At 41.7% G+C, this 9,207-nt stretch overlaps 1 protein-coding gene and 1 pseudogene across 7 annotated transcripts in view; one reads left to right on the forward strand and one right to left on the reverse strand.

The window, feature by feature from the left end:
- Positions 1-9,207, reverse strand: part of LIN54 (lin-54 DREAM MuvB core complex component) — an 89,009-nt gene that overhangs the window by 74,710 nt on the left and 5,092 nt on the right. The window lies entirely within an intron of this gene.
- LOC119471535 lies at positions 1,523-2,285 on the forward strand (annotated as a pseudogene).

Genomic DNA, 9,207 nt, shown 5'->3' on the forward strand with positions numbered 1-9,207 from the left:
TTGACCAGGATGGTCTTGATCTCTTGACCTCGTGATCCACCCGCCTCGGCCTCCCAAAGTGCTGGGATTACAAGCGTGAGCCACCGCGCCCGGCCTCCCCAACTTCTTTAAAATGCAAAGCCACACAAAGACAGGAACTTGTTTGTCTTCATCACTACTAAACCCCCATCCCCTGTGCCTATAACAGAGCTGGCATTTACTCTGTATAAATCTGAACAATGAATAAAGTAATCATAGAGGTGTGTCACCTAAACTCTAGAATTATTTACATTGGATTTTGAAAATAACTTTTGTCAATTTGAGTAGGATGGGTTTATATAATGTTATGATACTTCACAACACTTTAAATAAAATAAACCCATATCGCCATAAGGTACACTAACAAGGTGAGAAACTACTTTCAAATAAGTTTTTAAATACTCAGATTTAGCATTTAACCAATATCCTCTGCAATTACGTTCCATCTTTAAATCTATAAGATTCTCTTAGTTTTTTTTGTTTTTGTTTTTGTAGAAACGGGGTTTCTCCATGTTGGTCAGGCTGGTCTCAAACTCCCAACCTCAGGTGATCCACCCGGCTCAGCCTCCCAAAGTGCTGGCATTACAGGCGTAAGCCACTGCACCCCACCTGTTCTCTTAGTTTTTAACTGGCTTATAATTTTTATCAGTCATTTAATTAATAAAATACTTCTTTCTTCCTAACTTTGAGGAGGACACTATGGGTAATTAATCAAAGACCTTGTCCTCAAAGAGCTCAGAAATAAATAGATGACTAACATGATCACAGTTGTACTTTGGGAGGATTAACCTCATCTGAAAATTTTATTGCCTGGAGGCAGGGAGAACAGTTGGAAGGCTATTCTAGTAATTAGTTCAAGATATAGCTAAATGATTTAGGATGGTGACAATGAAAAAGAAGTGAAGTCAATACAAAATAAAAAATACTGTAATCCCAGCACTCTGGGAGGCCAAGGAGGGTGAATTACCTGAGGTCAGGAGTTTGAGACCAGCCTAGCCAACATGGTGAAACCTGTCTCTACTAAAAATACAAAAAATTAGCTAGGCATGGTGGCAGGCGTCTGTAATCTGAGCTACTTGGGAGGCTGAGGCAGCTAATTGAACCCGAGAGGCAGAGGTTACAGTGAGCCAAGATAATGCCATTGCACTCCAGCCTGGGCGACAGTGCAAGACTCTCTCTCAGAAAAAAAGAAACTGAATGTTTAGTTGACCTTAGAACAACAGGGTCCACTTACACGTATTTTTTTTTCAATAAATATATTGAATATTTTTTGGAAATTTGTGGCAATTTGAAAAAGCTTGCCAATGAATCATGTCACTACTAGGAGCATCAAAAAAATTTAAGAAAAAGTTTGGTATGTCATGAATGCATAAAACAAATGTAGACATTGATGTGTTTTATAATTTACTACCATAAAATATAAAAAAATAAAATTTATCAAAACTTACCTCCACAAACACATGGTATCATTTGCAGTGGAGAGAAATATAAACAAAGATGCACTATTAAATCAAAACCACAAAAAAGTAACTGTAGTACATATTATACTACTGTAATAATTTTGTAGCCACCTCCTGTTGTTACTGTGGTGAGCTCAAGTGTTGCCACTAATTGTCTGTCTTCACATGAGCAGTTCCTCCCTCCAGTAAACTGTGTATTGCAGTAAAAAGTGAACTTCCATATTTTTCATTGTGTTGAGCGCAACACTGTAAAACTTGAATAACACGAGGAGACCCATATGAAGTGCCATTAATGACACTGTAAGTGCTCCCAAGAAACAGAGAAAAGTATGACATTACAAGTAAAAGTTTAATTGCTTGATAATAGATTGAGGTCTACAACTGCAGTTGCCCAACATTTCAAGATAAATGAATCCAGCGTAAAGACCATTACAAAAAAAATTGGGGGGAAGGGGTGGCAGGCGCCATGTCCAGCCGTGAAGGTGGCAAGAAGAAGCCCCTGAAACAGCCCAAGAAGTAGGCCAGAGAGAGGGAGAAGGAAGATAAGGCTTTCAAGCAGAAACAAAAAGAAGAGCAGAAAAAACCTGAGGAGCTGAAAACAAAGGCCATGGGGAAGGGGCCCCTGGCCACAGGTGGAATTAGGAAATCTGGCAAAAAGTAAGCTGTTCCTTGACTCTGAGGAGATGGTGACCCTTTATTTCATCCTTATTTAAACATCTGTATTTCCTGCCATAACATCTTTTGCCACCTATAACTGGAATTAAGTGCTGTCTTGGAGCTGTTGTACATTTAAGAATAAACTTTGTTCAACTTTGTTGAAAGAAAGAAAGAAAGAAAGAAAGAAAGAAAGAGAGAGAGAGAGAGAGAGAGAGAGGGAGGGAAGGAGGGAGGGAGGGAGGGAAAGGAAAGGAAAGGAAAGAAAGAAAGAAAAGAAAGGAAAGGAAGAAAGAAGAAAGAAAGAAAGAAAGAAAGAAAGAAAGAAAGAAAGAAAGAAAGAAAGAAAGAAAGAAAGAAAGAAAGAAAGAAGGAAAAGAGAAAGGAAAGAAAGAAAGAGAAAATTATTAAGCTATCACTGCAGTTACATCAGCAGATACAAAAACCTTGCACTTTTAGCAAAATACTTTTTTGTCTAATATTGAAAATGCAGCATTTGGCCAGGTGCGGTGGCTCATGTTTATAATCCCAGCACTTTGGGAGACCGAGGCAGGTGGATCACTTGAGGTCAGCAGTTCAAGACCAGCCTGGCCAATACGGCGAAACCCCATCTCTACCAAAAAATACAAAAATTAGCCATGTGTGGTGGTCCCAGCCACCTGGGAGGCAGAGGTGGGAGAACAGCTTGAACCTGGGAGGCAGAGGCTACAGTGAGCTGAGATCGCACCACTGTACTCCAGCCTGGGTGGCAGAATGAGAGACTCTGTCTCAAAAAATAAAAAAAAGAAAAGAAAAAAGAAAACGCAGACTTTATGTGGGTGGTGGAGGATAGATACAAGAAATGCATACTTATAGACTAATGATTCGAGAAAAAGAAGTCATTATATGACAACTTAAAGCAAAAAGAAGGTGAAGGATTAAAGTTGGAGAATTTAATGTAAGCAAAGGATGGTTTGATAATTTTAGAAAGAGGTTTGTCTTTAAAAGTCAAGAAAATGGTCAGGCACAGTGGCTCATGCCTGCAATCCCAGCACTTTGGGAGGTGCAAGCAGGCGGATCACTTGAGGTCAGGAGTTCAAGACCAGCCTGGCCAACATGGTGAACAGTAACTGTATTTTCTCTTCCTTATGGTTTTCATAATCACATTTTGTTTTGTCTAGGCCACTTTATTGCAAGAATATGATCTGTAATAAATGTAACATACAAAATACATGTTAATCAACTATGTTATCAGTAAGGCTTCTGGTCAACAATAGGCTATTAGCAGTTAAGTTTTTCGGGATTCAAAAGTTATATGTGGATGTGGATGTGGATATGACTGCTTGGGGTTGGTGTCCCTAATCCCCATGTTGTTCAAGGGTCAACTGTACTTTTTGTACCTAGAGCTTACTACAGTATTAACTAGTGAACTATACACTTAGATTTTAGCTTTTCTTTCTTTTTTTGAGATGGAGTCTCCCTCTGTCAACCGGCTGGAGTGCAGCAGTGTGATCTCCACTCACTGCAACCTCTGTCTCCCAAGTTCAAGTGATTCTTCCGCCTCAGCCTTCTGAGTAGCCGGGATTACAGGTGTGTGCCACCATGTCTGGCTGCTTTCTTGTATTTTTAGTAGACATAAAGTTTTACCATGTTGGCCAGGCTGGTCTTGAACACCTGATCTCAAATGATCCACCCAGCTTTGTCTCCCAAAGTGCAGGGATTAGGGGCACCTCGTCTGGCCAGATTTTAGCTTCTTATTTTATTATTTTTTTGAGATGGAATTTCACTCTTCTTGCCCAGGCTGGAGTGCAATGCTGCAAACACAGCTCACCACAACCTTCACCTCCCGGGTTCAAGTGATTCTCCTGCCTCAGCCTCCTGAGTAGCTGCGATTACAGGCATGTGCCACCATGCCAGCTAATTTTATATTTTTAGTAGAGATGGGGTTTCTCCATGTTGGTCATCACTCCCGACCTCAGGTGATCTGCCCACCTCAGCCTCCCAAAGTGCTGGATTACAGGCGTGAGCGAACTCACCCTGCCTTAGCTTTTATTTCTAAAATCAAACATCAACAAACTAAAAAAACAGTTACAGAACTACATTTCTCAAATTGGCAGCAGTGGACTATAAGCCATGAGTTCTGATGAAGTTTGAAAGGTTTATATTTCCCACAGAAGACTGATATGGCCCCTGCACAAGGATGACACACAAATTTGTAAAGTGTTCCATGAAAAACCAAATTAAAAAATAATTTTTTTCTTTTTTCTTTTTCCAAGGCAGTGCTGAAGGATAAAAAATAATTTTTTTTTGAGACGGAGTCTCATTCTGTCACCCAGGCTGAAGTGCGGTGGCACAATCTTAGCTCACAGCAACCTCCACCTGGGGCAAAATGATCCTCCCACCTCAGTCTCTTGAATAGCTGGGACTACAGGTGTGTGCCACCATGACTGGCTACTTTTTCTAGTTTTTCTAGAGACAGGGTCTTGCCATGTTGCCCAGGCTGGTCTCAAACTCCTGAGCTCAAGCCTACCTTGGCCTCACAGAGTGCTGGAATTACACATGTGAGCCACTGCACCCGGTCTAAATTTTTTTTTAAAAAGAAAGCTTTGTATTTTCATTTCAATAGTATTTTTATAAAGTATATTCTGGATCATCTAAATAACCACATCACATCCAAAATCAATGGTACAAGAATTCAGATGAGCTAAAGAAAAAAGCACAAAAGGGACTTATAAGATAAACGACATATTTATGCCAAATAAAAGCCAAACCACTTAACCTGAGATGTAAGAAGGAACGCTGTGCAGAATTCAAACACAGAAGAGTGGTGTAGAAATTGAGTCCTCATAGGCTATAGAGTATGTAGAAAACAGGCCAGGCACAGTGGGTCATACCTGTAATCCCAGCACTTTGGGAGGCCAAGGGAAGCAGATTGCAAGGTCAGGAGTTCAAGACCAGCCTGGCCAACATAGTGAAACACCATCTCTACTAAAAATACAAAAAAAAAAAAAAATTAGCTAGGCATAGTGGCGAGTGCCTATAGTCCCAGCTACTTGGGAGGCTGAGGCAGAAGAATTGCTTGAACCTGGGAGGCGGAGGTTATAGTGAGCCAAGATTGCACCACTGTACTCTAGTCTGAGTGACAGAGTGAGACTCCCTCTCAAAAAAAAAAAAAAGAAAAGAAAAAGAAAACTGCACATCTGTGCTAAGGCAGATCCTAGTATATTCACTATGGAAAGAGATTTTTTGTTTTGTTTTGAGAAAGTGTCTTGCTCTGTCATCAGGTAGAGTGCAGTGCCAAGATTACGGCTCACTGCTGTCTTGGACTCCTGGGCTCAAGTGATTCCCCCCACCTCAGCCTCCCAAGTAGCTGGGACTATAGAACGGACACAAGCCATCACACTCTGGCAAATTTTCTTTGTATTTTTTTGTAGAGACAAGGTCTGGCTATGTTGCCCAGGCTGGTCTTGAACTCACAGACTCAAGCTACCCTCTCACCTTGGCATCCCAAAGTGCTAGAATTACAGGAGTGAGCCACTGCACCTGACCCAAAGATTGCTTCAGCAAAACAACATCATTCATCACCCTAAGTTTAATTTTTTAAATTGGTTTTACAGTTTTGTTTATATTAGATTTATAAATTTACTTTTGTTTGTTTGTTTTTGAGATAGAGTCTGGCTCTGCTGCCCAGGCTGAAGTGCAGTGGTGCGTTCTCAGCTCATTGCAACTTCTGCCTCCCAGGTTCAAGTAATTCTTCTGCCTCAGCCTCCCAAGTAGCTGGGATTACAGGTACACACCACCACATTGGCCAGGCTGGTGTCGAAACTCCTGACCTCAGGTGATCTGCCCATCTTGGCCACCCAAAGTGCTGGGATTACAGGCATGAGCCACCGTGTCTGGCCCATAAATTTACTTTTGATGTAAACTTGGTTTTATATTTATATCTATCTTAGAAAGTAAATATTTTAATAAGTTAGGTCAATATTGGGGATTCACAATTTATTTTTCCTTTAAAAGGGAATTGTAAATCACTATTTTTTTTAACTTTAATTTTTTATTTTTAATAGAGACGGGGTTTCACCATGTTGGCCAGCTTGGTCTCAAACTGCTGACCTCAGGTGATCAGCCCGCCTCAGCCTCCCAAAGTGCTGGGATTACAAGCGTGAGCCACCACACCCAGCTATCACTATTATTAAAAAGTCAAAAAACAGGGAGCAGGCACAGTGGCTCACACCTGTAATCCCAGCACTTTGGACGGCTAAGGCAGGTGGGTCACTTAAGGCTAAGAGTTTGAGAACAGCCTGCCCAACTTGGTGAAAGCTGACTCTACAAAAGTTAACCCGGACTGGTGGTGCGCACCTGCAATCCCTGCTACTCAGGAAGCTGAGGCAGGAGAAGCACTTCAGTCCGGGAGGCAAAGGTTGCAGTGAGCCAAGATCATGCCACTGCACTCCAGCCCGGGGACAGAATGAGACTCCATCTCTAGGGGGGGAAAAAAAAAGTCAAAAAACAGATAGTGGCGAGGCCATGGGAACATTTATACATTGTTGGTGAAATGTAAATTAGTTTAGCCACTGTAGAAAGTAGCTTGGTGATTTCTCAAAGAATTTAAAACAGAACTACCATTTGACCCATCAATCACATTACTGGGCATATATCTAAAAGAAAACAAATCTTTCTGCCAGAAAGACACATGGACACACATGGTCATCACAACACTATCCACAACAGCAAAGACATGGAATCAAGCTGGGTGCCCATCAATGGTGACTGGATAAGGAAAATGTGGTACATATATACTATGGAATACTATGTAGCCATAATAAAGAAAGAAACTGTCCTTTGCAGCAACATGGATGCAACTGGAGGCCATTATCCTAAGCAAATGAACACGCAGAAACAGAAAACTACTGCATATTCTCACATAAGTGGGAGCTAAACATTGGGTATCCATGAACATAAAGATGGCAACAATGGAAACTGGGGGCTACTAGGGGGTGGGAAAGGGTCAAGGATTGAAAAACTATTGGCCGGGCATGGTGGCTCACTCCTGTAATCCCAGCACGTTGAGAGGCCAAGGCAGGAGATCAAGACCATCCTGGCTAACACAGCAAAACCCCGTCTCTGCTAAAAAAAAAAAAAAAAAAAAAAAAGTTAGTCGGGCATGGTGGTACGCACCTGTAGTACCTGCTACTCAGTAGCCTGAGGCAGGAGAATTGCTCCAACCCAGGAGGCAGAGGTTGCAGTGAGCCAAGATCACGCCACTGCACTGCAGCCTGAGTGACAGAGCAAGGCTCCATTTCAAAAAGAAAAAAGAAAACTAACTATTGGGTACCACGTTCAATGCTCGGTGACAGGACCATTCATACTCCAAACCTCAGCATCATGCAATATACCCAGGTAACAAAGCTGCACATGTACCCCTTAAATCTAAAATAAAAGCTGGAAAAAAAAAGGCGAATTCCAAATTAGTCACATACCTTTAAAGTATATGTTCAAGTATATAATATTTAAATTTAAGGTTCTACCACTCATACTTAAATGTATTATGAAGTATATGCTGCACTACTCCATTCTATCTAGGTGAGCTTCCTCAATTTTGTAACTTACTTTCCATAAAGTCTTTGCTACATGATAATTACATGAATTTGACAATGTATTTCAAAGGGTGTGAATCAACAACGTAATAAAATGAAATGGACCAGGCATGATGGCTCACATCTGTAATCCCAGTACTTTGGGCAGATCGCCTGAGGTCAGGAGTTCGAGACCAGCCTGGCCAACATGATGAAATCCCCTCTCTACTAAAAATACAAAATATGGAGATTCAAATCAGGAAAGATCTGTTTCAAAATTATGGCTCTCCTAGTTTCTTATCATGTAATCCTAGTCAATAATAACATCTCTGAGCTTCAGTTTACTTACAGGGTTACTGTGAAGATAGTTATGAGGTATGTTGTAACTCAAAAGTTGTTTTCCTATTTACCTAAATTAGCTTCTCCTTCTGATTTCTCTATTGTTTTATGGCGTTCAATAGTCTACCAAATGGCTAGGTGTGGTGGCTAATGCCTATAATCCTAGCACTTTGGGAGGATGAGGCAGGTAGATCACCTGAGCTCAGGAGTTCGAGATCAGTCTTGCCAACATGGTGAAAACCTGTCTCTAACAAAAATACAAAAAACTGCCGGGCGTGGTGGCTCATGCCTGTAATCCCAACACTTTGGGAGGCCCAGGCAGGTGGATCATGAGGTCAGCACTTCGAGACCAGCGTGGCCAAGATGATGAAACCCATAATAGAAAAATTAGCCAGGCGTGGTGGCGGGAGCCTGTAATCCCAGCTACTTGGAAGGCTGAGGCAGAGAACTGCTTGAACCCGAGAGGCAGAGGCTGCAGTGAGCCAAGATCACACCTCTGCACTCTGGCCTGGGTGACAGTGTGAGACTCTGTCTAAAAAAAAACAAAACCAAAAACAAAACAAAAAATTAGCTGAGCATGGTGGCCCATGCCTGTGGTCCCAGCTACTTATGAGGCTGAGGTGGAAGGATCTCTTGAGCCTGCAGGGCAGAGGTGTAGTGAGCTGAGATCTACTACACCCTAAACTGGGTGACAGAGTGAGACTCTACCTCATTTAAAAAAAAAAATTCTATCATATACCAGGGCTTAAAATTGTATGGTCGTTGACATCTCTCTTTCCAGAGAATTATTAATCTGTCATATATCATGCAGATTTCACCTTCACCATTGGCTCTATCCTCCTGTAACCAATCGCATCTAAACCTCCAAATGCTGAAGCCTACTAAGGTATTTTTTACCTCCATCTCCTCTCACCTACAATGCATCCTACATAACAGCTACATGTACAGGATTTATCCTGTGAAGTATATCTCTGAGGCTGTCATTCTCCTACACTAAGTTACATTTTCTGTAACTCTTTTTTTTTTTGAGACGGAGTCTCACTCTGTCACCAGGCTGGAGTGCAATGGCGCGATCTGGGCTCACTGCAACCTCCGCCTCCTGGGTTCAAGCAATTCTTCTGCCTCAGCCTCCAGAGTAGCTGGGACTACAGGCGCGCCCTACCAAGCCCAACTAATTTTTT

The sequence above is a fragment of the Cebus imitator genome, unplaced genomic scaffold (genome assembly GCF_001604975.1).
Source record: "Cebus imitator isolate Cc_AM_T3 unplaced genomic scaffold, Cebus_imitator-1.0 Scaffold64, whole genome shotgun sequence".
In the NCBI taxonomy this organism is placed as follows: domain Eukaryota; kingdom Metazoa; phylum Chordata; class Mammalia; order Primates; family Cebidae; genus Cebus; species Cebus imitator.